The sequence below is a fragment of the Pinus tabuliformis genome, chromosome 2_1 (assembly GCF_031772625.1).
Source record: "Pinus tabuliformis cultivar Carrire ecotype Pingquan chromosome 2_1, CPIR1, whole genome shotgun sequence".
Taxonomy (NCBI): Eukaryota; Viridiplantae; Streptophyta; class Pinopsida; order Pinales; family Pinaceae; genus Pinus; species Pinus tabuliformis.
The window spans coordinates 759,025,506-759,031,894 of NC_142299.1; positions in this window are offsets into that span (position 1 = coordinate 759,025,506).

Here is a 6,389-nt window from a genome sequence, read left to right on the forward strand (position 1 = left end):
CGATAAATCTTGAATCCATTATTAATGTCACAAATGCTAATTTGATATCTTCAACTCCTCCTTTCTTGTTATTGTTTGAGATATTTAATTATAATGTGCATAAATGCCTTGTTGAGTTGGGTGCATCCACCAACATCATGCCATTATCAGCTTGAAAGACACTTAATGTTGAATCAGAGAAGATATATGCAAAAATAATTCAACTTGATAGATCTCAAGTTAAAGTTGATGGAGAGTTGAACAATGTACTGAGTGGACCGTCTTCTAACTCAAGAGTGCATCAGTTCAGAGATATTATAATCATTGATATTCTTGAATATTATGGGATTTTTCTAAGCAGAGGTTGGTCCCACAAACTTCAAGGGTATTTCACTACATATTGGTGTCACTTATGGCTCCCCAGTAAAGGAAAGAATAATCAAATCACAATCAACAGTAAGCCATATGTGAAGTATAGGGTCATTGATCTTGAAGCTTCTAATGAGCCTATCAGAATTTCTAATGAAGATCTAGAAACTTTCTTTTTAGAGTTTGATATTGGTTGTTACGAACCCATGCACTCACCTGTCTCATTAGATATGCATCTGGAACTCCTTCCCTATCCTTCAGATGATGTTAATGAACTATGTACTTTCGGTTTAAATAGTTTTAGTTTAGATTCTAGTTGTATTAATGTTGATGGTGCTGGACTCGCCAACATTCAAGGGATCACCTTGTTATGAAGTCCCAACTAGACCTCACAACATTTGGTATGGGAGTCCCATCCGGTATGATGGCTCAATTTCCATTATCATAAAGATTTGCCTCAACTCTTGCTTGTCAACACAAGAGAGTGGTTTGCTTTGTCTTTGAGAAGTGAGTTTCTCATGCTTGGAGAGTGTAAGTGTCACTTGTGTCGACGGTTCTTTTACTGTCGAGGTAGAGGGTGAGAGTGAGACCCAAGTTGGTTGGGAGTAGTCCCAACGCTGCTAGGAAAACACAACACAATAGGACATGTACAGGTTCCAGCGGAGCAGTCCACATGGATGCGACAGTCACAACACAAAAGGGAAGATAACATGTATCACTCTCAACAAATTAGTACACACAAGTGCAATGGTTGTTTACAACAAGTTTTATGTGAAAGGTCTGTCTCATGTCCGGGAGATTAGTCTACACGGGCAAGACAACATTAACATCATATACAACACATTTTCATCAATAGATTATGCAGTACAACAAGTGAAATAGTTCAAATGTAGAACATGAGTTAAAGTAACATGAATCACAAGTGTTAAATATTAGTCTTACAATGATTAGAATACATGTGTGGAAACAAGCTGGCTTTTTAGCAGGCTTCTGAATTAAGTGAAAGTTCCAAGACACATTGTTACACCATACATCACTAACCCCGTGTGAGGGGCATTGGAGCCACTACTTACTCCTAAAATAAAATATTACAGAAACTCTTGGCTATGTGTGAGGAGATGAGGTGAAACGTCCTTTGCATGTACAAATTAGGGGGTATTTATAGCCAAGGATGCAACCAACCCTTGTGGTTGTTCGACTACCCTTATGACTGTTTGACTTCCTTGACTTTTCAATTTTACATGAATCTTTGTACAGCAAGTGCGTCTCTTGGACTTCCACGTTACATTACATTAATAGACAGTAGGGCCCATAGTAGAGATGTGGATGACATGACTCATGACAAGACTCGACATGAAAGTGCTGGCACATTCGTGTTGTTGCTGGTGTGCATGTCGATCTGCAGTGCTGCTGGGTAATGGATATCCTCATGGAAAAGTACGCGGAGTCTTTGATGGTCGTTGGTTCACTTGATGTTGCTTTTGCATGTTGCTCCTTGCTTGTATGTTGGAAGGCTTGATAGGTTCATCTATTTCTAAAAGGTTCATGTTTGTTCGTTCATCTGTCTGTGAGCACATCTTGCACGTTTGCTCATCCATCCGTCCGCGAACACATCTTTGCATGATCACCCATTCGCGAGTACATCTCTTTGCAAGCATCATTTGTTCGTCTATTAGTGAACTTGTCCTTTTTCATGTGCTCCCCTTCATCCATCCTATTCGTCGTCACGCCATGTTTGCTTGTGTACCTATTCGTGTAGTCACTCATGACGAGACGACATCAAATCTAAAAACCTCCTAGTCTACCATGATATGTTATTATTTTGGATGCAGGTGACAGGGAGAGGCATCAAGGTAGTGAGGCGGGATGGAGGCTCTGGGCAGTGCTGATGAAAATTATGCAAGAGTCACTGGGTGATGGAGACGGGAAATCTGGATTGAAAGTGACTATCCGCAAGGCCTGGCCTAGCTCGAGGAACAAACTATGAAAATTTTGAGGGGAACAGTCAGGGCTACAAGAAGGTTGGGGAGGAAAAAATTTGTGCAATTTTTAGAATGAGCGGGTAGCAAGGCTATGCAAAAAAAATGTGCAATATTTTGGAGGAACAGGTCGGGCTGCAGGGAGGCTTGGTAGGCAGAAACTGTGCAATTTTTTGGAGGAACTATCCGAGAGCATGACAGCCAAAAATGTGTAATTCCTAGAGGGAACTGGAAGGTGGCTGCTTGCTCACTAGCAGTAGAAACTATGCAATTTTTTGGAGGAACTAGCAGTTAGCTACCGGGAGATTAGCAGTAGAAAATGTGCAATTCCTAGAAAGAACTAGCAATCTGCAGCTTGGAGTTGGTGGTGAAAGAAATTGCACTAATTTTAGGAGGCCAGCCTACTAATCATCTCTTTGCAATTTTTGTGCTGAGAAGACTGTTGGGTAGCAGAGGGCCTGCTCACGAAGATTGCGTAGTTTTCTGGATGAACAGTCGGTCAACTGTCAGGAGGGTTGGCTGGAGAAATTGTGCAATTTCTTGAGGGAGACAAGGACGGGCACTGAGTGTCTATTCTACCTATCTGCGCAATTTTCTTAGTCAGTAGAGCGGAATTGCTTGCAGCCTCTGCACAATTTTTTAGGGGAGTGAGTCCCAGGGTGGCTGCCAGGTCAAACTTTGCAGTTGACCAACATGGAGACTAATTGATTTACTTGCAGGCAGCGCAGCTTGAAATGAATCGCTTGGTGCTTCTACGCTGTTCTGGGTGACAATCAATTGATTTGATGGCAAGGTGATGGTTCGGATTTCAAAGGGGATTCTAGTCGTCAGAACTTTAGTAAAATGACTAAGAGTGTGAATGAGTGAAAGATGCATATGTGATCTTGCAAACACACACTTGAATGACTCGATGACGAGACAACTCAAACCATCCAAACACACATGTACAACATGATTGACCGATGGTGTAAGAGGCAAGCCCAACACTTGTGATTGATCGTTGGTCGACTGTGACAATGCTTGTGTGACAGTGAATGTGACTCCATGTGTGAGTGCGACATATGTTTTCATAGTAGACACAACAAGTACACATGAAGCGAAGACTTTGAGAATAACTAGAACATGGTTGCAAGCATGACTTTGACATCAACATGCAAGACTTGGTGAAATGAACAAGTAAGGCAAATGTGAAGACTCACATGAGCTCACGGAGTGAACCCGAGTGTGTGCAGTCATCAAGTGAAAATTTCAAGGGAGGCTCTGAAATTGGGTGCAAGCCAAAATTTTGGAGGGTGGTTGTAGCTGCTACAACACTTGGCGACACACTGGTATAATTCCAACTTCTCTATTTTGGTTCATTGACAGCACAGGGCCTTGGTCTTTCAGGGAGTATTAAATCACTGTGCGGGTTACTTTAACTTCCCCATTTACCCCATGGACATGGTTCACCTTTTGCCAACTCAGTCAAATACAATCAAAATTTTAGCTTGATCATAGTGTTTCGAACTTGTGAAGGGTAGTTTAGCTCACGAGTTGAAGATTTTCAGAGTATAATTTTTTATCTCTGGTGTTGCTCTGCTACCAGCAAGCCTAGACAGTACACCGATAGAGTCACGTAGGAACACATGCATTGCTCCACTACCAGCAATCCTAGTCAGTACCCCGGTGGTGTTGCATGCTTCACCTCTCTACGCAGGAAACCTTTCTCTTCTTTCGCCTTTGTATTTTTCAAGAGGATTATGCATATGCACTTATTTATTTTTGGGTGGAAGAGGGATTCCGACTTATGGAGAGAAGAAGAGGTTGTCCCTTTAGAGAAGCACATAAGACCTCTGAAATAGGTTTGCTCATTTATATTTTCCCCTTCTCTGTTTCTACTAGTTCGATGAGCTTGAACACATAGTGAAGAAGGCTGAGTGTAGGCATGAGATTCCTAATGTGAACACATGTTCATGGTTGGACCAAACTTCCCTTGTACACAAATCATATTTTCCGTCAATACTTCATAAGCCAAAGGTTATAACCAAGCACAGAGAAGATGGACACAAGATTGACCAAGTGCTACAATGTCACAAGTCTCTTCATATTTCAGCCACATACTCTATTCAAAAGCAAGAATGTAGTAGTTGGAAACACTTATTTCAAGAAACAAAAATAGTAATATATCAAGCAAACAAAAATAGCAAGCAAAACAAACAAATTGAACACAAAGATAGTAAGGAAAGCAAACAAGATGAAAACAAGAAGCAGCAAGCAGAATATGTACATGGCACGGGGTGCGGCCCGACCTACTGGAGGTAAATCTTGAGATCTTGGCCATTGACAGGAAGGTTGTCAACTCTCCTATCAAGTGATTGCAGACAGCATGTCTTTGTGCCAATTTTCTCATGGACCAATGTAAGTCCACCAGGCTCCACTACTGGAAACTAGTGGTATTCCAAAATACCTTTAAGTGAAGATGACACCACTACTTCAAATACTGCGTGTAACATAGGCTCAAATGATGGCATGAGGTAGGTGTTTTTATTCTAGGAGCAGTTCAAGTTCCTAAAATCAATGCATAAGCGGATTTCCCTGGATTTCTTACGTGTGGGATTTAAATTAGAAACCCAAGTATGATGAAAAACTTTGCAAGTAATCCAATCATCCAAAATCTTAGTCAAATTTTTCTATAAAAGGAGTTCAAATGACATATCTTTTTTACCTAGCCTTTGCTACAACAACTTGACTCCTCCTTTACCTAATATTCCATGTTAGATTTATCGAATATAGTGTGTACTCAGGTCATCATCTGTCTATGTAGACACATCCGAGTACTATTTGATCAAGCGATCAAAGACTTGCTGCTACTGCGGTGTGTAGTTTGTATTGAGATTGGCTATCTTCGGATTGTGATTGGTTCCTAAGTTGCTCTGTTCATTTGTAGTGGTGGACCTATGGGTTTTGATGTTTCTTGGCCCTCAACAAAAGTTCTGCAAATCATAGAGCTTGTTGAGGGAAATCACACACTTGGGGGTGGGGTTTCCTTTCTTGCCCTCAGTCGTAGTTTTCAAGGGCCGCTCATGCTTACCTTCATCATTTGTTATGTCCTTGAAAGCATTAACACTGTCAGCGGGGTGTAGTATCACTTTGAGTATGAGCACGTTGAGGCTAATGGTTCTTTGAAAGCTTAACACGAGTGCTTCATACTCAACAATGTTGTTTCTGCACTTGAACTTCAAGCAGCTTGAAATCATGCATTTTTTGTTATTTTGGGCGATTGAAATACACCTGGTCCTTGAGCCATCATGTGTATTCGATTCGTCAAAATCCATGGCCCACATCTTGTCTATACATAGACCGTTTGACATGCTAGTACTGATGCTAATACAGTTGCTATTGCTACTACTAATATTGGTACAATGCACTGTACATGTTTCATTACCATCAGTTGGGCAAGGAAGGAGTCCCAACTGCGTGTCTGGTGGGGTTGGAGTTGGCCGTATTGGATAACACTCCAATGTTTTTTCTAGGAGGCAGTTGCCAAACATGAGTTCTGCGAAGGCCAACAATTCATTCTCACTATTAAGGGAAGTGACATTGTGCTTCATATACCTCTTGGACAATACCGAGATTTGGTTTCATTTTCCCCTGTACAGAAGCCACATGTGTGACCAGTCTATAGAACAATATCCATCCAGCTTGCTGGACCAATCTCTTCTGAGTAGTAAACTGTATGCTTCTGATATGTCCACAACAAATATGTCGATGCATTGGTGGAATCGGCCGTCATGATATAGTTGGATGATCACGTCTTGTAGTTCACCAATGGCTGGTAACGATGTTCGATCAAGTTGGATGATCCATGCGGATGTCTCGCTCCATTGTGCATTGATATTTTTTGCAATGGAGAGAGGCATGATGTTGGTTGTCGCGCGAGAATCAACCAAGTAGTTGTGAACATTGCAATTAAAAATTTCAAATGATAGCAAGAATGGATGGCAACCTAAGTTTTCTTCTTCCATCCAGAGTGTGTTGAGCATAGTAGAAATTGATCTGGGAGGTGTGCTTTCTCCCTTGCTA